Here is a 27,546-nt window from a genome sequence, read left to right as displayed (position 1 = left end):
CACAAAGTGTCAGACATGACTGAGTGACTGAACTGAAGGCCTAAGGGATATGATACCTGAAAGGTATTTATAACATGAAAAAAAAGAAATGAGGATAGATGATATATATTGGGTCAAAGACTTCTTCTATTGAATTCTTTCAAATATGAGTGTAAGTTGAAAGCAAAAAAAAAAGTTATGGTTTGAAGAGGTTTTTAATATGTAGCTGTTGCTGCTGCTAAGTGGCCTCAGTCATGTCCAACTCTGTGCAACCCCATAGACAGCAGCCCACTAGGCTCCCCCATCCCTGGGATTCTCCAGGCAAGAACACTGGAGTGGGTTTTCATTTCCTTCTCAGCGCCTGTAAGTGAAAAGTGAAAGTGAAGTCGCTCAGTCATGTCCAACTCTTTGCAACCCCATGGACTGCAGCCTACCAGGCTCCTCTGTCCATGGGATTTTCCCGGCAAGAGTATTGGAGTGGGGTGCCATTGCCTTCTCCCACTAAATGAAGTCAGACACACATATATTATTATGTGATGTCACTCTTATGTGGAATCTACTTTTAAAAATGATCGAAATGAACTCATTTACAAAAGAGGAACAGTCTTATAGAAAACTTGTTGTTACAAAAGTGGAAACGTGGTAGTGAGGGATAAATTGAATATATATATATATATATATAATGAACATATATACACTACTGTACATAAGATAAATAACCAACAGGACATTCTGTATAGCACAGGGAACTTTACTCAATATTCTGTGATAACCTATAAGAGAAAAGAATCTAAAAAGAATGAATATATGTATATTTATAACAGAATCACTTTGCTGAACACCTGAAACTAATACAACACTGTAAATCAACTATATGCCAATAAAATATTTTTTTAATACATGAAACAAAAACTTTCAGAACTATAAGGAGAAATAAATACACAGTTAGAGTTGGAAACTTTAAGACTTCTCTGTCAGTAATTGAGAGCAAGGACATAGAACTAAATGACACCATCCGTCCACTGGATCTAAGTTATATTTATAGAACACTTCGTCCAACAATAGCAGATCATCTGCTTCAACTGCATGTGGTCTGTTTACCGAGACAGACAATATTCTATGTGATAAACTAAATCTTAAAAAAGAATTTAAATCAAAGTATGTTCTCTGAACATAATGAAATTAAACTTGAGATCAATAACAAAGATAAAGGAAAACATCCATATACTTGGAAATTAAACAACACACTACTAAATAATCTATGGACCAAAGAGAAGTCTGTAGAGAAATTAGAAAATAATTTGAACTGAACAAGGAGGAAAATGTAACATAAAAATTTGTGAGATGTCACTAAAGTAGGCCTTAGAGGGAAATATACAGCATCAAATGCTTATGTTAGAAAGAAGAAAGGTTTCAAACCAGTAATATCAGCTTTCATTGAAAGGAGAAAAATATATCCAAAGCAAGAAGAAATAAGGCATTAATAAATATAAGGATGGAAATAATAACACAAGGACAGAAATAAATGAAATTGGAAACAAACTACAATAGAGGATAGCAATGAACCAAAGTGATTCTTTGAAAAGATGAAAAAAAAAGAGAAACTTATAACAAGATTGACAAAGAAAAAAGAAAAGATATGAATTAATATTTAAATAAGGAGATAATGAAAATGCTAACCTCTCAAAGGTTTAGAGTTTGAAGTCTTCTTTTGGATTCCCAAGGAAACAAACATTGCCCGGAGATTCAAGTATAATAGGCTCTTCCTGTTTCCAAGTTTGATGTTCCCCAAGGGCCCTGTCATCATAACCATGCAAGGACTGGATTCAGAAGTCCCAGGACCTAAGGAAGAAAGTATAGGGCATTGAAGGTTAGGTGAGTTGTGCCTTGCATAAGACAACAGCTGGAGAGGTGGTAAAATGGAACTGAAATCCCATACACAGTCACTCAACCTTGCAAGAACCATATACACCCAGAGAAAAGAAAGACTTCTCCCTAATTTTCACATGGATGTTGCTAATCAATAAGCCAATGAAGAAATGCCTTTGTAAATGCTAGCGAAGGCACCACATGGGCCAGGGGAGGCTCTGCCAGCCACAGAGTCCCCTATCAAGGGACTAAGAGTCAAGGAGAGGCATGGATTAGGCACAGCCTATGACTGATGCTAGAAATTATCCTGCCAGACCCCACTGCATTGTCACAGGTGATATGATTTCATAAACTATGACAGAGTGTGCAACTGTGGATTAAGAGTTGGACATCTTCTGAGTGTAAGCATGATCCCTGCTACAGTAGGCAGTGACTTAGACCTAACATGTTTGAAAAGTGCCCCTCAGAACTTGGAAGGCAATTTCTAAGAAGATACCCAACTCTTAATCCACAGTTGCACACTCCTTCATAGTTTATGAAATCATATCACCTGTGGCAATGCAGTGGGGTCTGGCAGGATAACTTCTAGCATCAGTCATAGGCTGTGCCCAATCCATGCCTCTCCTTGACTCTTAGTCCCTTGATAGGGGACTCTGTGGCTGGCAGAGCCTCCCCTGGCCCATGTGGTGCCACATAGAGAAAGCAAGAAACAGAGACGTGAACTAACAAGAATCTAGCTCCCTCTGGCACATAAGAAAACTGGCAATCATGCTACGGCAGCTAGCTAACCTCTTGGAATTCTTGGACCATTTAAAAAGTGGAGTAGAAGTATGAAGAGTCAATGTATTTTCTGAGAATAGATTTTTTAAAAACGACATATTTATACACAGACCTTACATGATCTGGCTTTCATTGTCTCTCTGAATGTGTATCCTATTACACCAATAATTGCTCACCCTACTTCAGCCACACTGGCCCCCTTGCTGTTCCTCAAACAAAAGGGACATAGTTCAAACTCGGGAACTTAGAACTTGTAGCTCCTTCTGCGAGGAAAGTTCTTTCCCCAAAGTTTTCATGGCTCACCCTCTCATTTCCTTCGGAGCTTTCCTCAAATTAGTTTTTTCAGTGCAATTTCACTTGGTAACCCAATCTAAAAATTGAAGTGAAACCTTTCTTCTACTGCAAATGCTACTCATTCCCCATTCTAGACATGCCCTATCTTCCTTCCTTGATTTTTCTCTTTATATTTATCTCTTTATAGCACAACATGTATTTCATTTATATGTGCCTTTTTTATTGCATGTCTCCAACCACTAAAATACAAGCTTCTTGAGAGCAGTGATTTTTATCTGTTTTTTTCACTGTTGTATCCCAAAGTTTACAAAACACTTTCTACCAAACTAAAATATAATATTCTAAATACATATTTTCCTATCAGAAACATTGGTGACTGTAAAGTGTTGTGGCCATGAAGTTCTGGGTTTTCAAAATCTAAAATATTGTAAAGCTAAGATTGATAATGGTCAAGCCACTATACTGTTGACACCACTCATTGTTCAAAACCCAGAGCCTTGCAGGACAGTGCAACCAATTGTTTCCTGAGCATTTGAGTGCATTATGGTAGAAGTTCAAACACAACTGAACTTTGACAGATCCTAAGGTCCAGAGTGGTGGTTCAGATGGTAAAGCGTCCGTCTACAATGTGGGAGACCTGGGTTCAATCCCTGGGTCGAGGAGATCCCCTGGAGAAGGAGATGGCAATCCACTCCAGTACTATTGCCTGGAAAATCCCATGGACAGAGGAGCCTGGTAGACTACAGTCTATGGGGTCGCAAAGAGTTGGACATGACTGAGCAACTTCACTTCACTTTCAAGGTCCAGAGTGCAGAGAAATACCACTGGCACCAAGGATCTAGTGGAGTGATGACCATCTTGGTGGCATGAAACTAGGGTAATAATGTTATTACTGATAGTTAACATCTGCTGAGTATCTGCCATTTTTCAAGCACACTTCAAAACCCTTTACCTATATTAGGACAGAATTGTCCCATGAGGTAGGTATAACTAGCCCCATTTTACAGATGAAAACTGTAACACGGCAGTTAAATAACTTGCCCCAAAGTCAGACATCTAGTGCACAATAGAAACACATTTGAAAACCAGCAAATCAGAGCCCATGTTCTTAATCAAAATGCTGCACGTTTCGAAGATAAGCATAATCCAAAGCAAATACCTTGGAACACCTTTATCTTCCTCTGAAGAATATCTGATTAACTTACGAGGTTGAGAGCCCTAACATGATATGAGTTGGTGACGATCGACCTGGAAGCAGGGAAGTCACTCAGGTTACAAAGTAAAAGAGTAAGTACAAACTCAATATAATATTTCAAAGTTCACTGGACTATGTGCTTGTTACTCTGGAGGAGTGGCTACTGTGTTCTTGTTTCTTTCCTACGGTGAAATAAAGGCATTGTCAATCAGTTCTTTGAATTTCTTTGTGCCATTCTGATTTTAGACTTGTTATAATGTTTATGGATTCTTAAAAACTATCTCTTAATACAATTTGCTGAAAAATTCTCTAGGAAGTTTTGTTGATTTACAAAAATTATAGCTTTACATTAATCCAATTACTTCATCCCTATTATAGATAATACTTTCCCAGGAAAGCATAAAATCTTGTTACTCAAACCATAAAGTTTTTGCCTGATACTTGGTACTTATTGGTTTCTGGCAAAAAAAAAATAGTGTTATATCTCTGCTAGCTTTCTGTCAAATAGGACTTAAAAGGAACATCACATAGGTCCTTTTACCTTTGAAAATTTCCCTGATATTTCTTAGACATTTTTTTTCCTTAATCATTTGATCCTAACTGCATTCTCAATTCATCTTACAATTATGTCTCTGTAGACTGAGTTTTTCTCTTGTACTGAAAATAAAAAAGAATAACTTATTGAACATACATTTATGTGAAACTAACTCATTATTAAAATCAATTAATTTGTATATATATGTTTACTGAACTCAAAAAGTTGGACATTTGAGAAAAAATAATGGGTATAATTTTCTAAGGATGGCTGATATATTGCTTTTGAATATTTGCAAATATAAGTTGTTATAAAACAAAAGATGGGACTATGGTGACAATAATTTAAGTAAATTGTATGACCAAGAAACAACCTTTATATAAATTTTAGTCACATAGTTTTGAGATTCCATTTTTAAACAAATTAAGTAGTGAACTGATTTTGACTTAGAGGATGAAAGAAAATATTCTGAAAGTTAAACTGAGTCAGGACTATGAAACAAACTGAGTTGACTGTTTTTTGTACATGAAAATGTACTGCAGATCCATCATCAGGAAGAACCCTTACATTTTAGGGCATGTTATCTTTAGTAGTGAAGATGAAATTATACTAGCTTGATGTTCATCGTCTACTTTGCTCCCACTTTGTGTCCAAACACATGCTTTCTGGAAATGCTGATTTGAGGTAGAGTACACACTGGGGTTATGAACTAAACCATACATGGCTTGATCTCATGACCCTAGCCTCATTGGCACCCTGCACTTAACAAGTGAGCTAATCAGGCAGACACAAGTAATTCATCAGTCAAAGAAATGGGCATGTTATTGAATACAAAACATGTCAAGCACTTAGCCAGAAGCTGTAATGAATATGAAGAAGGATAGATATAGTCTCTGTCCTACAGGTGCTTATAATCGATTTGGTGAAATTAATTATAGATACACAGCAACAGAAACTTAGAAATAATAGCAATAATAAAAACAACTAAGGCAACTCATTAGGAAAGAAACCTGCTGGAGAAAGTCAGAGAAAAAAATATTAATCTATATATGATAGTGAGTCTTTGAAAAATGTGACATGGTACCTTGGGGTTTTTCAGAGGACTAATCCTGTGATGGGTCATATGTTGGAGTCAAGTGTGGGCAATAATCTGAAGTGAATGTAGCAACTCAGGAATGAAATTAACTGTATTGAGGAGAAAAATAATGATATATTATGAAGTATTACTAAGAAAAAAAGTCAACCACGTGTGAAAACAAATCAATTCTAGGAGGGTGGTGAGAAAGGGTCTGGGTTTTAAAATGTTCCTCGATAGGTATCACTCGCAGAAATAAAGAAATTCATGAGTGATAGCTTTGGGAAAGAAGATACAATGATAACTGAATTTTAAACCTGAGAGTTCGGGGTGCTAACCCTCCACAGATTAAAAAAAAAAATCTCTTTATAGCTTAAAGTCAGCTCTCCACATATGCAGTTCTCCATATCTACATTTCCCTCTGTATCTAAGGTTCCACATAATCAGGTTCAGCCAGCCATGGATCATGTACTAGTACAGTATCTACCACTGGACAGAATCCATGTATAAGAGGGCACGCATAATTCAAATGCATGTCGTTCAAGGATCAACTGTACAACCTTAACAATTCTGGGAAATGACAGTAAAAGAAGGAAAATTCACAGACTAATTTCACTTATTATAAATGCAAAAATCTTAACTATTAATAAATCTAGCAATGATTTAAAGCAGATGTACATCATTATGGTAGGAATTCTTGCCCACAGTAGTAGATCCAATGGTCATCTAAATTAAATTCACCCATTCCCGTCCATTTTAGTTCATTGATTCCTAAAATGTCATGTTCACTCTTGCCATCTCCTGTTTGACCACTTCCAATTTACCTTGGTTTACGGACCTAAAATTCCAGGTTCGTATGCAATATTTTTCTTTACAGCATCAGACTTTACTTTCACAACCAGACACATCCACAACTGGACATTGTTTCCACTTTGGCTTAGCCTCTTCATTCCTTCTGAAGCTATTTCTCCACTCTTCTCAAGCAGCATTTTGGTCACCTACTGACCTGGGGAGTTCATCTTTCAATGTCATAACTTTTTGTCTTTTCATACTGTTCATGGGGTTCTCAAATTGATAATGCTGAAGTGGTTTGCCATTCCCTTCTCCAGTGGACCACATTTATTCCAGGGAAACAAAGTTTATTTACATTACATTGTTTAATATTATCTAACATATTACAAAATTTCCAAAAACAAAATACATATATATCACAATATATGCAGAAAAACTTTATCATTCAACCTATATTCATAACTAAAATGAGGGGAAAACCACACAACCTAATAAATAATATCCCATAGCAAATGGGCTTTAATGGTGAAAAATTAGATGCAGTCTTTCACAAACAGAAAAGACAAGAGTGCTTACTGTATCGATTTTGACTTGATGTTTGAATGGATATTTCATCCAATACAATAAGGCAAGGAAATAAATGAGCTATAAGAATTAACAAGAAGAAATAAATTGTCATTATATACACAGAAATTGATATTATGAAGTTCATTAATGTATACCCATGTATGTGACTCATTTAAATATCACCACAACCCTCTATAACCCATTAGCAAGTACTGACTATATTAGAGGAGACAAGTAGTAACAAGGTAAGCATAATGGAAAGTGTGGCTGAATAAGTCAAAGTATAGTTTAAACAAAAGCACCCAGTTTACACCCAGGAGATTTCATAATTTACGAGTACTTTGAGTTAAATTTAGCCCAAAGTGAAGTGAAAGTGTATTCGCTCAGTCCTGTCCGACTTTTTGCGACCCCATGGACTGTAGCCCACCAGGCTCCTCCGTCCATGGAATCTTCTAGGCAAGAGTACTGGAGTAGGTTGCCATTTCCTTCTCCAGGAGATCTGCCCAACCCAGGGATCTAACCCAGGTCTCCCACATTGTGGACAGACGCTTTACTGTCTGAGCCACCAGGCAATCCCTAAAATTTAGCCCAAACTTCCCACAGATTTAACTATGGCAAGCAAATCAGGTAAATCATTCACGCAATATTTAAAGTATAGGAGACAGAAATTTAAAATAACTCTTGGCCTTATAGAGCAAGTACTGGAAGTGAATGATGAAAGAAGCATTAAAAGTGATAAAAAGCAAGGTTAATCCCTTTTACCTTTTGCATAATTTAACTAGTAAACATTTAACAAAGAGAACTTAAGTTTAAATCTTAAGTTAAACATCCTAAAACCAGGCCAGTTACTAATGAAAAGTTTGTTAGAACAAGCTTGACTATGTGACAAAGAAGATTTTAAGCAGAGGCAGAAAACTAATGAGCCTGGTAATAGCTGGGACAAGAAAAGAATCTTAGTTCAACTTTTAAAAATACACAAAAATTATAAATTTTAATGGATTTTTAAATGTTAGTCTAATAAGAACAGCTTTTTAGAAATGAGTACAACCTGACTACCTTAAAAGCAGCCACCAATTAAGAAAATGTTCAAGTGCAAAAATATATTTACCTTGATAGCAACAAGAAGTAAATCAACTCCTAGTTTTATACTGGACTAATCTATTAAATCTTTATTTTGGGGGCCTCCAAAATCACTGCAAATGGTGATTGCAGCCATGAAATTAAGACACTTACTCCTTGGGAGGAAAGTTATGACCAACCTAGATAGCATATTAAAAAGCAGAGACATTACTTCACCAACAAAGGTCTGTCTAGTCAAGGCTATGGTTTTTCCAGTGGCCATGTATGGATGCGAGAGTTGGACTGTGAAGAAAGCTGAGTGCCAAAGAATTGATGCTTTTGAACTGTGGTGTCGGAGAAGACTCTTGAGAGTCCCTTGGACTGCAAGGAGATCCAACCAGTCCATCCTAAAGAAAATCAGTCTTGGGTGTTCTTTGGAAGGAATGATGCTAAAGCTGAAACTCCAATACTTTGGCCACCTCATGCGAAGAGTTGACTCATTGGAAAAGACTCTGATGCTGGGAGGGATTGGGGGCAGGAGGAGAAGGGGACGACAGAGGATGAGATGGCTGGATGGCATCACTGACTCAATAGACATGAGTTTGAGTGAACTCCGGGAGTTGGTGATGGACAGGGAGGCCTGGCATGCTGCAGTTCATGGGGTTGCAAAGAGCCGGACACGACTGAACAACTGAACTGAACTGAACTGAACTGAATCTATTAAACAACAGAAGCAGTAATGTCAATGTAAGTAACAAGAAATATTTCTCCCTGCGTAAGCCTACATCAGTGAAGCGAAGTGTCAGTCGCTCAGTTATGTCCCTCTCTTTGTGACCCCATGGACTGTAGCCCACCAGGAATTCCACTGTCCATGGAATTCTCCAGGCAAGAATATTGAAGTGGCTTGCTGTTTCCTTCTCCAGGGGATTTTCCTTAGCCACGCATTGAACCTGGGTCTCCTGCATTACAAGGAGATTTGTTTTGTCCGAGTCACCAGGGAAGTCCCTAGCTGACAGCAAATAGACCTAAATTAACATTAAATTAGGGCTTCCTTGGTTGCTCAGATGGTAAAGAAACTACTTGCAATGCAGGACCCCTGGCTTCAATCCATGGGTTGGGAAGATCCCCTGGAGAAGGGAATGGCAATCACTCCAGTATTGTCTGGAGAATTCCATGGACAGAGGAGCCTGGTGAACTACAGTCCATGGGGTTGAAAACAGTCAGGCTCGGCTGTGCAACTAACACACACAACATTAAATTATTAAGTTTAATGTTAACCTGACATGGGCATGCACCAAAGGAAAGATTTTAAAAAGTAAAGGCAGGTCAGTAAGCATAAATCCTACCTATCTACCAAAAACATCACCTCTAACATAACTAGTACTAGCAGCACTGCCTGTCCAGTGACGTTAAACAGCTGCACTATCCTGACCATGCAAAGGTAGCGTAAGCATTTGCTCTCTAAATAAGGACTCACATGAATGGCCACACAAGGGTGTCTCTTTCAACTGGTGAAACGTCCTGTGAGGAGGAAGGAATAACAAAATAAGACAAGAAGGCCCTATGCAGCTTTAATTAATTAAGTGAAAGTGAAAAATGAAAGTGTTAGTCAGTCATGTTCGTCTGACCCCCCTCCCAAAATCAAATTAATAACACTGTATGGAAAAACCTGAACGGACATTTTGGCCAACCCAACAGAATTAAAGGAGGAAGAAACTCCAGCTCATGTTAAGGGAAAGCAAGAAGGCATTGTGAAATCACTAGGAACTTTGAAGAGGGGAAGTTACGTTATAAAAACTAATGCAACATTAGGCAAGAATGGATTCTTTAAAAAAAAATACTAGGAAATAAGTTATTTTAAAGAATTCTTACCTTAAAATGCCAGTATAATGTCAACGGAGAAATATGTCTCAAGCTGTGAGAAATATCATTAGAAGAGCCTTAAAGAATGATGATATCAATTTAGGTAAACACTATGTAAAGACAAGTTGAAATGGTGAATGTAGATCAGACAGTCAAGAAAAAAATGTAGAGAAATAAATAAAGGTAAGAATAAAACCTTGAGAAAGTCCTATGCTAAGTGGTAGAAGACAAAAAAGAATCCAAAAGAAAATAATAAAGATTAAAAGCAGGAGAACAGGAAAATGGAAGTTGGAGATACTCTCAATGTGAGCAACAACATCCATTGTCAATGTCGGTCAGGTTAATGGTGAAGCCATTCACTTTGTAGAGGGTACCAGTAACTTCCACTGAAGCAATTTCAGTAAAAGAAGAAAAGCCACCTTCATAAAAGAGAAATAAAAGCTTAGAAAAATCTCACTGAATACAGGGTGATGCCAGAGTCAAAAACAGCACTTTTGACTCCAAATGACTTTCTCGCTTTTGGATCACAGCTACCCCGGGGCATGTGGTTTAAAAAAAAAAAAATTATCTGAAAAGCACACACAAGACAATGCAATGTGTTCTAATAAGCCAGAAATTTATCTACTTCATCCAGGGCTCAAAATGGAGACCATAAAACAAGAAAGTTAAATGGTCTCATTCCTAAGTCGAGTTAACACTTTCCACATATTTTACAGGGAGAAAATCTCATTTAGTTTTCTTTACCATTACTTTGACTAGCGTCATCCAAGGTATAAGTGAGTAACTTTCAAGTGTGGAAGGAAAATGGAAATATCAAAGTGAAAGAAACAGAATGACAAATGTGTGAGAGAGAATGCTATAAGCCCAATGCTCCTAGATTAGGAGGAAGAACAAAGGTCTGTGGTCTGTGAAGCTGAGAGGTAGGCAGGCATGGAGAGCAGATGTAAGCTGTGTATCATTTCACATTCCTTTGCAGCTTCAGAGGAAAAGAGGAGGAGATATGAAAGGATTGGTATGTCATGTGACTATACATCCCCCTAAACGCCAATGGTTAAGAGCAGAAAAATCCACATAATGCTTTGGAATAAGAAGAAAGCACTTTAATAGCAGATTCTAGTTCAGAGGATACATATTAATTCTGAGAGATTGTATAAGAAAAAGAACACTTGACAGGACCCGACATTAGTTTTCTGAGTTGAAAATTACCTGGAAGACAAGATACAGAAAAGCTTTGTAAATCAGAACTAGAATTCTTCTGCTCTTGAAATTATAGGTCACGGAAATATTTGATTTAACCAGTCTCTAATGGTGCCAGCCTGTCAGGCTGAAGATTACTTACATGAGTTGCTTACAATGCAAAATAATAACCCTATTAAATTTAAGAAGGTTTAAAATGCATTTCCTTTTGATGGGATTAAGAAAGTCCTAATATTTAGAAAAAGGAAATTAATATTAATTTTCTGAGGGACTGACTTGCTCTAAATGTATTTCAATAACAAAAGAACTACTTTTATCTTTACCTAAGAATTTAGCAAACTGAATAGTTTTTAAATTTTTATTTTTTAATATTTGCAAGCATTTGATAAAATGTTTGTTGTTCCCTGTTCTTTATTAATGTACTCAGAATATAATAGCAGAAGCTACAAAAAAAGAGATAAACCAAGAATGCCTACTACCTTTGCAAGAAATCTAAATGTATTGTCTGTTTCATATATCATTATCATTTCCTTTTAGACATTCCAGTAATTTTTTTGTTGTTTATACTGTACTGTGTACAGTGAAATGGGCTTTCCTGGTAGCTCAGCTGGTAAAGAATCTGCCTGCAATGTAGAAGACCCGGGTTTGATTCCTGGATCAGGAAGACCCCCTGGATAAAGGATGGGCTACCCCCTCCAGTATTCTTGTTTCCCCAGTGGCTCGGGCAGTAAAGAATCTGCCTGCAGTGAGGGAGACCTGGGTTCGATCCCTGGGTTGGGAAGATCCCCTGGAGGAGGGCATGGCAACTCATTCAGTATTCTTGCCTGGAGAATGCCCATGGACAGAGGAGCCTGTGGGCTATAGTCCACAGGGTCACAGAGTAGACATAACTGAGTGACTAAGCACACACACACATTGAAACAAAATGATACTAGAAAATTATATGTACTATAAGGATTAAAAATGTCAACACTACTTAATGACACCCTTTCTCTTTCCGTGTACTGTCTGTCTGAGTTAGCTGGTAATAAGGACCCTTGGATTTGGATTTGGGGTAATCAATGTGAATAGTGCTGTTAGCTTAAGACCTCCGTGTTATGATAATCTACTATCTTGCCTGGGTTATTTACGTTAGATAAAGCAAGGATACTTTAGGTTTTCTAAGTCTGCTCATCTGAGTGCTGCTGCTGCTGCTAAGTCACTTCAGTCATGTCCAACTCTATGCGACCCCACAGACCGCAGCCCACCAGGCTCCCCCATCCCTGGGGTTCTCCAGGCAAGAACACTGGAGTGGGTTACCATTTCCTTCTCCAATGTATGAAAGTGAAAAGTGAAAGTGAAGTCTCTCAGTCACCTCCGACTCTTTGCGACCCCATGGACTGCAGCCCACCAGGCTCCTCCATCCATGGGATTTTCCAGGCAAGAGTACTGGAGTGGGGTGCCATCACTACTCATCTGAGTAGTCAAATGCAAACTTTTTCAATTTGGGAAATGTTTGTTTCTATTCAGGATAACTCAGAGTATCAGAGCATAATTTAGTAACCATGAAGGGGCTCACAACTTATTATTATTAGGCCCTGTAGCTATGCTTATCTTAATTTTTTCTACAAGAATTTCCCAAAACAGAGGAGAGTCAGTGTCTGACTTAATTTTAAAATTTCTTTGAAGTCTCTTATAGTATTTTTAAAATGTAAAATGATTTTTTTACTGTTTCCATAGCAGATTGAAATTCATCTTAATATAATTAATGTTTTAAACTACTTTCCACAAAGTAACATAAATGATCTTTAGAAACATACCACTTTTTTACTACAGTTTTCAGCACCCAGAGCTACTCCAAGGGGTAAAGAAAAAAAGAGTACACACTCCAGTTTGAAAACAGACCTTTATATGATCTAACTTACTTTTTACATAATTTAAATACTTACAGCACAGTATATCCAAGTATGATATTTACTGAATCTTTATGTACTTTTCTACAGTGAAACATGTTTGAAGATGATTAATTACACGAAGTAAAAGAAACATCCTCTAAGGAGAATATGCAGGTCAGAGAGAAGGAAGGCAATCTTTAAACAATAAATGACATTTCTATTATGAGATAATGCGCACTAAATCATTAAACTGCTTAACCTAAAAGAAAATAATCACGAACCATTAGCAAATGAGAATAGCATGCTGCAGTCAAATTTGGGTCTAATCTCCGGCAATGAATTGATCACACAGGGCACCCTCCGTTGGCTCCTCTGTGGTCCACACCCATTTATTTCATAATGAAGGCCATGCAAACTTCCAGCATTAAAGATGGGCAAAGTTTCATCAGCAAAGGTTTTAAATTATTCAAACAGATTTACCTCCCCAAATGATGGCTAATCTCACGAATGCAATGAGGCTTTCCACAAAAGATCTACTAAATAGATATACGTAGAAGTAAATGAGCATTGTTTTTAAGAAGAAAAATTAGCATTCCTAGACTATGAAAACAAGGTGTGTATTGTACACATTAGTCACTTATTTTATCAGAAGAGGGAATTTTTAAGTTATACCATATTAAATTTTAACAAATTTTTTCTTGTTTTGAGATAGTTATAGATCTTATAATTAAAGTTCATTTAAATAAGAGGTTGACAGCACAAGCATGGATCAATTTCTCCACCTCGGCATTCCCACCTCAGTTTCCTTGTCTTTCTCTACCTTGCTTTCCTTCCCCATCACTTCCTATTTCATTAGGAATCCTCCTCTCCCTCCCTGCCTCCTACTGCTACTCAAAGTCACTTCATTTTCACTCTCCTTAAGTCTTTCACCCTCCTTCCTGATCCTACAGGAAAAAGATGTCATTAGCAATATTCATTTCAAATTTTCCTATCAGTTCACAAATCTCCTTTTAAATAGTTCCAGGTTCCTTAATCCTCTAATAGAATATTCAGTTCTCACCTCAGCAGTTACTTATTTTCTTTTCTCTAAAATCTGGAAGAGATTATGGCCCAACACACAGTCTGGCTGATAGTCACTAGTCTACCCCAAGTGCAGTGTGGATATGTAGAAACTCATAGCACCTGGCCTCAGTCATGGAGAGTGACTCTCCAGAGACCTGGAAAAAATTAAAGGACCTAATAAGGGATTGTCATGTGATACCACCCCCCTATTTTAGTTTCCACAGTTGGCTTTACCATTTTAATTAGGCAAAAGTAATGAGTCCTTTGTTCTGCAGAACTGCTCTAAAACCTTCTCTGACAGAAGTCCTTCTGGCAAAGTAGCATATGTTAATTCTATATATTCTGAATCCAACCTGCTATCACTAGAAATGGGGGCACAAGTGGGGCTTTATCTCCTATTAAGTATTCGATGCCTGTTCCCTATCACCTTGAGCAATACATAGGCAATCCTGAAGACCTTCTGTGGTTTAAAAAAAAAAAAATCCTATGCCAAAGTAATCATGTTGAAAATAGGAAATGAAATCTAAATCTCTTTATTCCCACATAATCGGTAGTACTGTTTGAGGATTGTGAGCTAAGGAACAGCAGACGTTAACATCCTCCAGAGTTCTATTTTTGTGAACCTCCAGGTTAAATGAACCTCCATCCTAAATTCCAAACTTACATACCAGACTCAGTTAAAACAGATTAGAAATCTTATGTGCTATCCAGTGGCTCAAGATAGAACATTTAAATCTCACTGTCATTTTCTTTTTGGTTCCCCAGTGTTTAGCTAAGGCACATGACGCTTGAAGCCATTTAAAACAGTGAAATCTCCCAGTTATTTTATTTTAAATCCTTTTTCCTCCCTTATTCATTTGTAGCTGTAGGATTACAATGTTTTTAATGATAGATTGCTATTCTGATTCATGTCATTGGGTGCTTTGGACTTAAACTATGTGATTCCACACATTTTACTTTGTACTCTTCTGACTGCTGTTATTAAGAAGTAATGTTTTCAGGAAATCTCCCATTGTAGCTCAGAGCCAATCATTACAGTTGAAAGCATCCAAGACTTCAAATGATAATGTCAAAAGTGAATTACAGCTTTCAAAATAAATTATTGTTAGGCTACACTACACTGTGGAAGTAGTATACTTTTCAATCGAGGGTTTAAAGTCACTTCCAATCACATCTTTTTGAAAGATTTTTGAGATATTAACTTTATAAATGTGAGGAATTTCAGAGCTTCTGGACTTTTCAGCATCCCTTTGCAAAATTCAACTGAACCACCTCGAAAACCAATAAAAGTTAGAGTAGCCTAACAACTACACCACTGGTACATGGATTGTGGTTATAACTTTTCATTAGATGTTCATTAGTCCTTACATTATTTTCTCTTAAGCTTTGACTGTTGACTCTTATTGTACTGATTCTATTTTAATAGTTTTGAACTGGATCATTGAGAGTTCAATGAACGGCAATAGAAGAGCTAGAACAAAAATACTAACTATTCTTCATTTTACCTCAGTGACTGCAGAATCTTTCACTTGTGTTGATTTAGAGAACTAGGGTGCCTCAAGATAATCACCAATAAAAGAGAAGCATACATATCTCTGATTAAATATAGAGAGACATATGCAATAGATACTGGGCTTTCAAAAATCTCTTTAACATTGGGTTATGATCCCCACCTGGGAGTGCTGGTTTCACTATCAACTCATGACCAGTACCCACAAATCAACACTACGTACTGCTAAGCAGTCATACCGGTTTGCTTTTTCCCTCTTGAAACCTACAATGTCACACCTTCTTCACTATTCTGTAATATCCAACTCTGCTTCACCCACATATACTCAACAAGTGATCTTGCAACATTTTTAATCAAGAAGATAAAAGCTACTAGATATAACATGCTTCATCTCTCCACCATAGGATTCCAGCTAAATTTGCACTTTCTAATTACAATGGAGAGTGTGTGTGTAAATGGAACACTTCCCCATACTGTCTTGACAGAGTTCTCCTTTTGCCAGTCATCCCTTTCTGAAGCTCTTCAATTTATACACCTCTACAAAATCTGTGTCCTAGAATTATGTATCCACACATATCTCAGTACACCTCAATAAATTAAAGTTACTGATCACTTTTCAGCCATTTTCCTACCACTCTTCTCATCCCCTTTTGCTCATTATTTTAGGCCCCTCTACTATGGATACTAAGATGGGGCTTCCCTTGTGGCTTAGACAGTAAAGAACCTGCCTGCATTTTGAGAGACCCAGGTTTGATCCCTGGGTTGGGAAGATTCCCTAGAGAAGAGAATGACTACGTACTCCAGTATTCTTGCTTGAAGAATTTCATGGACAGAGGAGCCTATAGTGCATGGGGTCGTAAAGAACTGGACACAACTGAGCAACTAACACAGTATGGATTCCACCCTGACACCCTATGAAACTGTGCTGTTTTTGATAGAGAATAAAGATATTTTTCTGTTGTCTAACGCCCAGATCCTCATCTTACTAGACTTCTGTATTAGTTTTTTTAGGGCTTCTGTAACAAATTACCACATACTGTATGGTTTAAAAGACAAATGTATTCTTCCACGGTTCAGGTCAATATAGATGGAAATCAAGGTGTTGTCACAAGATGGCTTCCTTCTGGAGGCTCTGATGAAGAAACCATTCCATGTCTCCTCCTTAGCTTCTGGTGCCTCCCAGCAATCATCAGCATTCCTTGGTTGGCTACAATCTACATAGATTGATCACTACAATCTATACCCTGTCTTCACATGACTTCTGTGTTTTTCTGTGCTCTTTGATCATCTTATAAGGATTCCACCCAAATCCTATATAATTTCACCTTAATTACATTTATACAAGCCCTGATTCTAATAAAGGTCACATTCTCAGGTACAGGAAAGTTGAGACTTGAACATATCATTTTGGAGAGCACAGTTCAACTCACTACAACAGCATTCAAAAAATTTGAATTACACCAATACAGTATACTGACACATATATACGGAATTTAGAAAGATGGTAATGATGACCCTGGATGCGAGACAGCAAAAGAGACACAGATGTATAGAACGGACTTTTGGACTCTGAGGGAGAGGGAGAGGGAGAGGGTGGGATGATTCGGAGAATGGCATTGAAACATGTATACTATCATGTAAGAAACGAAGTGCCAGTCTATGTTTGATGCAGGATACAGGATGCTTGGGGCTGGTGCACGGGGATGATCCAGAGAGATGATATGGGGTGGCAGGTGGGAGGGGGGTTCAGGATTGGGAGCTTGTATACACCCGTGGTGGATTCATGTCAATGTATGGCAAAACCAACACAGTATTGTAAAGTAAAATAAAGTAAAAATAAAATTAAAAAAATTTTTGAATCACACTTGAATCATACTTCTCTTCATTGGCTTTGGAACACTGAACTCACCTGGTCTCCTTCCATACTACCCTTCAGTCTCATGTAGGGGCTCATTCCTCTCTACTTAACTCCTCCACTGGGCCCTTTTCTCTTTATCCATTTCCTAGAGAATCACATCTATCCCCAGATTTGAAAAGATCTCAAATCTGTACCTCTATCCAGATATCTCTTCTGAGCTTCAGACTAGTCTTTCCAACTGCCTACATGGCATTTCTATTCAGTAAATCATGCTATTTCTAGGACACTGTGTCTAATACTAATCCCCGATTTTTTACCCATTTTTTCTTCAGCATATCTTTGATTTCCCAATAAACTAAACTTTCAATCACTCAAGTTTTTAAATTCCAGATATCTTGAAGAAATTAACTTTTACCTTTAGCAACTTTCCCAATCCATTACAACAAAACTACCAATATATTTTGATTCAACTTTTGAGCATCACCCGGTGGGACTCCGGGGCACAAAAGCCTCTCTGTGTCCTCCATTTCTTGATTATTGGAAATAGGCTTCATTCAGCCTCCATGACCTTTCCTCAGTTCCAATGAGCAAGTTCAAATAGTTGCTAATTAGGGAAGGAAGAGGATACAGAGACAAGGGAGGAACAGTCAAAATAAATTTTAAAAAACCAATACTGCACCATTGGGCCAGGGTTCAGGTCTCCCACAAGGGATGTACATTAACAATATCTTTGAGCTCTTTTGCAGATACCAAACCCTCACCAGGTGAGAGAAGTTAACTGTAAGCTGCCTACAGGCACTGAGACCCCAGACTAGTTGGAAACAGAAGGTTAGTGATGTTGACTCACTTTTACCTCACCTCAATCACAAGATTGTCCATGAGCTGATCATGCCCTCTTTGTATCATTACTATAAACTCCTCACTACCCCCACCAAGTCAGGACACACCATTGTGAGGACATTAGCCTGCTGTGGCCCCCTTCGCCTGGCAAAGCAACAAAGCTGTCCTTTTCTACTTCACCCAAAACTCTGTCTCTGAGATTTAATTTGGTATCAGGGTACAGAGGTCAGATTTGGCTTCATTTGTAATACATATTTTGATTCCATTCACTTCCTTCTATTTTCCCTGGCAACAACTTAGTCCAAATTTCAAGCATTTCTTATTTGAAGGGCTGAAAAGCCCTACTAAATGATTTTCTTTTCTGCATTCCTATGACCTTCCAATCCATTTTTTTCTATAACAGTGAGACTAAACTTTAAAAAATACATCAGAATACTTAAGAAGCCTAGTTTAAATATTTCAATAGTTTCCCACCACTGTATTTAGAATAAAATTCCAGTTATTTTTCAAAATCTTCAATCAGCCCTTTCTAATTTCTCCAACTCATTTCTCATGAATTTCCAAGACTTGTTAATATATTATGAAGTTCATTTCTCAAAAATGCAAGTTATATCAGATCTTTCAACATGGCATTTCCACACACTGGAACGATCTTTTCCCTCATTCTTTATCTGCTGATCTTCTATTACATCTTCATGTTTTGACTTAAATATCACTTCCTTAGTAAGGTTTTTTCTAATCATGAAAGCACTACCCTTATAGAATTAGTCTATTATCTTTTTTTCCTCATGTGATCCAATTTTCCTTGGACCATGTATTGTAGTTTGTAATTATAAATTTGTATATATTCAACTTCTAGTTTTGTTCTAAAATTATGGTAGTTAAATATTAAGGGAAAATCTTAGATTGGATTACAAATCAGAATAACTTAATCCTGATCTTGACTCTACCATTAACTTGCAAAAGGATGCTTAACCTATCCTTTTGTACTTACTATTTTACCTGAAAAAAATGACTCATATGAACAACGTGGTTTTGTCCAGATTCTGTTGTGGTTCAAAAATTCTGCGATTCTATGATCGTATAAATACTCTGTAACTTTGATAATGGACCATGCATTTTCTTACTTCCTTTGGGATAATAATGTAAACTTGAGATACAGACATTTTCAAATCTGATATTTCAGTAGTTTTCCATGACTATGAGAATATATCTGATCTTTATTCATAAGGCTGAACCTAGGAAAAATTGAAATCTGCACCTCACAAAAATTGCTGTATTCTCCCCCATTTTACATCCTCCATTTTAAACCACAAATTCCAGGTCCCCTATACCCTCTCCTCATGCTCTAACTACTCAGAATCACTCAGATACTTTACTGAAACCTGGGTTTTTCTGAGAAGTTTATTGTTTTTAGATTTCTTTCACGCCACACGTTCCTCTTAGAATCCTATTCTAAGATCTCATTCCATCATAAATAGGATTTTCTAAGTAACCAACACACATATTCATCTGTGCAGGGTTGGCAGGTTCTAAAGGTCATGTATTACTCTTTCAAAAGAGTGTTTCTATTAGATGAATATGTTTATCAGCCTATATTCAATTTTAACAATAAGCAATGTTAAACTCTAAAAATATGTCATATTATTACTTTGAGATTTTCTTTAGTCATTTATAAATGTATTATTGTTTTTATTTTATACATAAATATGCAATGTTTATGTTATTTCATAATTCTTGAAAATCATATATTCATAAAGGAAAAAATTAAACTATGAGTGATATGAACTCTAAATTAAATGTTTAGCAATGTCTATGGAAAAACTTTTTCTTCCATTTATCTTTTAAAAAACAAAAATTTGGTTTTAGTAATAAGTAAAATCAACACATAACATATCATATATTTCTAGTAGCATAGATTTAAAAATCAGAAAGTTTATTGCCAATTAAAAAGATTCAGTATTATATTATCATCTCTCTCAAGAAGACATTTCTAAAACACTACAATTTAAAATAAGTGCATTGTGTCCTAGAATCTTTCATCTGTGTTTTCTTTTATATTCTAGTTATCATCAACTACACCATACTATTATGCAAACCTTTTCTTTAAAAAAAAAACATTTTTCATGTACCATGTCCATGGGTATCAATATGATTAAAATATAAATTACAAAAAATTCCATGTGGTTGCTATATGTTTGTGAACATAGAAACAGATTAGGCATTCCTCTTTATTTAAGAGATATATCAGTACATAGAGCTACAGTCTGCCCTCATTTAGTCTTTTCATTTGTGGTACTCCATATTACATGAGAGCACATCCATTTGAATCTCTTTAATATTCATGATCCTCTCACCAGCCTGAGCAAAAGAGCTAAAGCATTTGATAGCAATCTGAAGAACTTGATTAACAATGTACTAATCATCAGTGCCATTGATCTGATTCAAAAATGTTTTCAATTCATCCATCACTTTTATAACCAAAGATGATTGCATTACTTTACCATTTTTTATTTAAATAAAACCCCATGAGCTGAAAATATAAAGCTATTTCTACTAAATGCACCTTGCAACAATTTAATTTATTTTTAAACTAAGTTCTAAAGTGACCTATAATAACCAATTATTACTTGAACGTAGGAAGCCAGGGCACAAGTGGTCTGTGGTAAAATCAATTCACTTTGACTTCACATCACCAAATGTTAAATTGTGCCAAGGAATTAATTTTGCAATAAATTGTTATTGCGGTTACAAAAATCCGACTAAAGGATATTACTAGAAGTAATTAGCCATATATCAAAATGCATTGAATGTAGAGTGTGAAGTATAATTTCCCCCAAAATTGCATATCATTCAAATGTTAATTTTAAAGATTTCATCTTTATAGCTATAGCTTACATTTTTAAGAACTTATTTTAATATACCCTAAAAATATACTACTGGCATAGTAAATTTAATAATAATTTAAAAGTACAAACATACACGAGTGTATTGCTTTTGGACTCAACAGTAGATTATTGGTATTAAGTTAACATAAGATGCTATAGAGATCTAGAAGTAGGACAAATTGCCTTTTGTGTCAAAATGTTTCTGGAACCAAGGTTACTAGCAAGCCTATGCAATATATATATATTTTAAATAACACTATGAAATTAAATACATCTGAGAAAAAATAGCAATATCAATCTCTAGCTAGATGGAAACACATTTCCATATTAAAAGATCCAAAGTGATAAACAATTTGGTTATTTCCTATGTTCAAATTCTCCTACTTTTAAAAATAACACAGATGTATAGAACAGTCTTTTGGACTCTGTGGGAGAGGGAGAAGGTGGGATGATTTGGGAGAATGGCATTGAAACATGTATAATATCATATAAGAAACGAATCACCAGTCTAGGTTCAATGCAGGATACAGGATGCTTGAGGCTGATGCACTGGGATGACCCAGAGAGATGGTATGGGGAGGGAGGTGGGAGGGAGGGTTCAGGATTGGGAACACGTGTACACCCGTGGTGGATTCATGTTGATGTATCGCAAAACCAATACAGTATTGTAAAGTAAAATAAAGTAAAATTTAAAAAATAAATAACTAAAAATAAAAATAGCTAACGATATTTAATATCACATGCAGTAGCACAACTGTTGCAAACAAGTGTTTTAAACATGGTTTTGCATTAAATCAACATATTTTATTCTCCGTTTTTTTCCTGAAATTTTATCACTAAGGACAGTTCCGACATCGTGTAATATATTTAGGGTGCCATATTTTAAAATCATTATTTAGGGTAGCAAACCATTGAAAACAGTACTATAATAGAGTCCAATTTGTTTAAATGGTTAATCTAGCTTTCAGTGTCAGAATTTAATATTTCAAATATTATTGCTGCATTGATTATTTGGCAAAGTCTACATGTAATTGCATGAAAGTAAACAGAACCAAGTAATGTCTTCATAATAACAAGGGCCTGACATTTCTGGGAATTATGCCATTTGAGTCTAGGTGCACTGACCTTAAGAAATCAACTAAATCAGATTTAAATAATTACTGTTAAACTTATTTTCTCTCCTACTTCCAATCCAGTTATTTAAATAAAAAGTCTCATGAGAATTTTTTTTCTGTTCAATTGATTTTAGCTTACAAATAATAGCATCAAGTATTTTCAATTTTTAATTAGAAGTCATTATTTCTAATGGTGTTTTTAACTATAAAATTTTAATAATTCTGAAATATAGTATTCAATATTTATAAAGCAATATATCTTTTAAATTTCCAGAAGCATAACAAACTCAAGGAAAAGAGTTAACTAATCTATATTATGGTTAATTTTCTGATATAAATGGATCTGCCATATATAACAATTTTTAAATATTCTTATTGAAAAGTATGAGTTCTAATTTGAAGGGAATTTTCCAGAAAAAACTGCTCACCTGTAAACAAAAAGAAAAAAGAAAATAATAAAAGCATCAGGACTATGTGCTTAGTTGATCAGTCCTGTCCAACTCTTTGTGACCTCATGGACTGTAGCCCACCAGGCTCCTCTGTCCATGGGGATTTTCTAGGCAAAAATATTGGAGTGGGTTGTCATGCCCTCCTCCAGGGAACCTTCCCAACCCAGAGATTGAACCCAGGTCTCCCACATTGCAGGTGGATTCTTTACCGCCTGAGCCACCAGGGAATATCAGGGCTATATTTAGTGCTTTAAATATTACATACAAGTGAGTGACTGGGCATTTCAGATCTGACAGTAGATTATTTTATTATTCCTTTTCCACAGTGTTTTATCTATACTAATTAAAGAAATATTAAAGAAATACATATAAAACAATACAAATAACTCAAAGTTTTAATATTTCCCTTTGATTAGACTACACTATTTTTGCTATGTGTAATTGGTGATGCTGAATAAAATGTTTTGATAAAAACTCTTTTCACATGAGTGAATTTGGAAAATGAAGATAAAGAATTTTGTGAAAGATATTTCTAAATAATGAAAATGATTCAGCAGTCTAAACCTTCTTGGTTTGCCCAAAAGTGTTTTTCCACAATAGGTAACTGCCTTTGGATGATAAGTGAAGTATAAATTTGGGATAATTGCATGGTATAAAAAGTACCCAAATGCTATTTTCACAATTCTCTGCAAAAGACTGCAACTGAATAGCCCTCTTGGTCAAACGATTTATTTTATCAAGCATGTGGAATAGAAAACTTAAAATCTAGTTAAATTTTAAAGAGAAAAAATAACCTCCAAATGGTTTTAACAGAATCTTCCATTCTTAATGAAGAAAAGTTGGTTAAAACTAAAATGGACAGTTGGGTTTCCAACAAGTAAACCATTTATTCCTCCTTCAGTTTTTGTGTTTGAAAGCACAAATACATACAAGGTATGTATGTAAATGAGCATTCATGAAAAGACTAGCATTCTTCTATGTAAAAAGATGAAAGCCATATATCTAGTCTAATACTGGACATGACCTGATATCGCATGTATATTGATTACACCTTGGAAGTTTCATATGGTTTCAGCAGTGAAAAACAGACCAAAATAAAGCCTTTGAGTAAACTAACACCCCAAAAAAACAGATTCAAAGTGAATTGTGTGGAACTAAGAGCAAATATTGGTGTAGAATAATATATATGTTGATCTCCATGGAGAGGGAGGGGGTAGTATATGCAGCAATGTCTTGAAACTTGTTGTAGATAAGTCTCTTAACAATAATTCAAATTATTCTTCTAATGAGGCATATCCTCTTGGAACTCACCAATAAGGTAACCCAGAACCTGTCTAAAACCCAGAACATGTTTCTTACAGGAGGCTGAACATCTTTCTGACTTCCACCTGTATTTGTGTAGGTGTTATCTATATTCCCTAAAAGTTATGACTAAAAGCGTCCATTTCTGATAATGGAAATAACCTTCTATAAATTGAAATTTTTAGTTTTAAACAGCTTTGGGGGCATTCAGGTAAATACAGTCTAAGAGTTTATAATTAGTCTGACATTTCTAGACACAATTAACTTGCAGATTTGAATACTTGATTTACATATATAAATATCATCATGCACTGACACTTCATAATTTTCCTTTGGAAAATGAAACTCCATCAGAAGTTATTCTCTGGTGGGTATTCACTGAATTTTCCTTATGGCTACACACACATACACATATTCATAACATTCAGATCTTTCTGAATTGCTAAAAAAATATTGCTAAGTGATAGGTTTTCTGCCCTAGCATACTGAGAGGTCTTATGTGACTTTCAAATATAAACTCTTTAAATCTCTGATTGAAAAAAAAAATTATTGAATTATGTCTCATAGATTTTTACACATTTTCTAATATCTTTTTATTTCTTAATAAAATACATATTGCTTATTATATCTTTTAAAATGTGAGTGTTAGGAATGAATGTATATAAAGAAGTATATATTTTCATTATGGCACTAAAAAATGAAGATATTGAATCAAGCTCTATGCTTATCATTCAAATCCTCAAATATAAATTTATTTAATGAAGTAACTATTTGTCAGAGAAATAGATATGATGCTCTACATGTCATTTTACCAACTGTTTGACATTATTTCCAACTTTATTTGCATGTAACTCTTTTGCAAAGTGTCCAAAGATTATATGGCAATATCCTAAGTGAGAAATAAATGAGTCAGAGAAAATGAGTAAAGAGAACTATCAAATAAAATATTAAAATAACACCTCAAATCATATTGGATGGGTTTAGAAATATACACACAGTCACTGATATTCAAAGGGAAAAAAAATAAATCCATCTCTTTAGAGAGCTTTTGTGACTAAACCATTTATCTTCCATTATTTTAAGAAAGTATTGCTTAAATGGGGATATTTTTGTTTTGTACCGTAAAATGTTTAAACTGATAGATTTAATTTTAGGTCCAGTCAAATGTGCAGTTGTCAAGCATTTAATGCTGAAACATGTTGCCTTAAGAAATGTTATTTTAGAGCTGTCTGCCTTAAAAATTCTAACACGCTGTATATCCATTTGTCTAGCCACCATCAAGGAAGCTATTGTAGCTGGAAGCACAGGAAGACAACTAAAGGGCTACATCATGTCAGACCCTCAAGTAGGAATTATTGCCTTTCTTGCCTCAGTTCCCAGCTGTATTATGTCACCAAATCACATCACAGTGTAATCAAAGATGAATAAAATATTTTTTTCTTTACCTTAAATGCTTTTTCTGTCAATTACAATCAAAGGACATGATTTCAGGTCTGTCAGTTTGTGAGGCTCTTTCCTACTGATGACTAAAGCTGTAATCTGCTAAATATAAAATAACTCAGAAAAGTCTTAGAATGATTTTGCTATTAAGAATGTTTTTTTTCCCCTCCCATAGGGGACAGAAAGTAATTGGTCTTTAAAGAATGAAATCAAAGATTAAAAAAAAAAAAAAAGACCCTTCTGGTTTTCTTCCTTTTATGCTTTCCTCTTCCTGCTTTAATTCTAAATCATCAATTGTGACACTGGTTTGTTTTACTGAGAAAATATACATAGTATTCTAATCAAAACTATACGGCTCTTTGTAAATATTTTATTAGTCTCACATTTTTATAAGTCTAGAACTTTCTCACTGTATTACTGCCGATTAGGTACCCTGTAATATTAGCAGTAATTCTTCTATAACTCCAACTTCTAGGCAGGTTTCTGGCTTGATTACATTATTAACCATAATCAAAAACATTTTCCCAGAATGAGTTTAGCTTGGTAGTTGGGATTGCTTCCTTTGATCTTCTTAGCATTATTTTACGATAGGTTGCTCCTCATTTACACTACAAATGCTGGCAAAAATGAAAGTGGTATCTCTGCTAGCAATGCCTGATAAAATAAAATAACTGGTTCAGCAGTCTCTGCCAGCTGCTTTCATCGATGAAAATCAGGTTGTTTGTAATGGGGGACAAAGGCTAGAATGTAAATGTTTGCCATCATGAGACGCTTGATAGAACTTGTCATGAACTTCTGCCTTGTTCCTCAAATTTTCTTATTTCTATATTTAAGATTTAAGCAAGTATTTGTGCAATTAAGACAGCTTTCTTGTGTTTCATACTAAATACCACTCTTGGGTACTCATATCCAGAACTACTCTTAGGAAATGTAAGAATATAAATACAATATATATATACAATCTTAATTTATTATCCCAGAATTTCTCATACATACCTGCCACCCAACTCTCCTTCATCTTCCATTACTATTTATTCTCCAAAGTGAGAAATACGTATTTGTGTAGCCATGCTGTTTTAAGATGTTTCAATTTCTTTAGGCTGGGAGAGAGGAAGTCAGATACCTGTTAGCCAGTATTTCTCTGTGGTTCAGTGTGTGTGTGTGCATGTACACACATAACACACGCACACAGAAATAGTAGGCTGAGAAAAGAGTATGGAAGCAAGCACTGCATATAACCTAGTATTATATACAAATATTTAGTTCCATATCTCATTCCAGATGCCAGTAGCTCAAATCACTTGAAACAAGATATCATGCACAGAAATAAACCCAAATGTCGTTCAAGTACTTTGGCAAATGAGAAACTGTGCAGTGCACTACAATGGAAAACTCTGAGGAAGCCAGAAAACAGAATTCTGCCAGTGATTTTGTCACTGGCCATATGACCTTGAAATTAACTAAAAATTTCATTTTCTATGTATATACACTTTTAAAACATGATAAGAACAAGATCAGTTAGCAAGCACTCCCATCAGTTTCAAAATCTAAAGAAATCATACAACATTAGAATCCAACAAAGCTTATATGCAACATGGTGCAACCTCTGCACTTGTTTCACAAATGAAGAACTAAAAAACCAAGACTCAAATGAAAGCAGAAGAAAACTGCTGCTGAGCAGGCCAAGATCAAAAGTCCTTATCTGAAAAAGTGGAGCATCAAGCCTCATACGTAAATAAAAGTACCTAGAATATTTTGATAAATTATAAGAACTTGTTCAATAACAACCAAAATATTTCACAAAAGGATAAACTTCCTTTAACTACCAACTCAAATTTCAATCTTCCTAACTCCATCCCATCCTATAACAAACTAAAAATACTACACCAGAATAGTTTGTTTCCTTCCAGATTGTGTATGTGTAAGTCCACTAGGTAAAAAAATAAAAATGTACCCTTTGGGAGGGGACTTGAATGTGACCTCAAACTGAGAGAATCCTGAGG

Source organism: Capra hircus, chromosome 1 (assembly GCF_001704415.2).
Source record: "Capra hircus breed San Clemente chromosome 1, ASM170441v1, whole genome shotgun sequence".
NCBI classification, from domain to species: Eukaryota; Metazoa; Chordata; class Mammalia; order Artiodactyla; family Bovidae; genus Capra; species Capra hircus.
Note: the sequence above shows the minus strand (reverse complement) of the source record.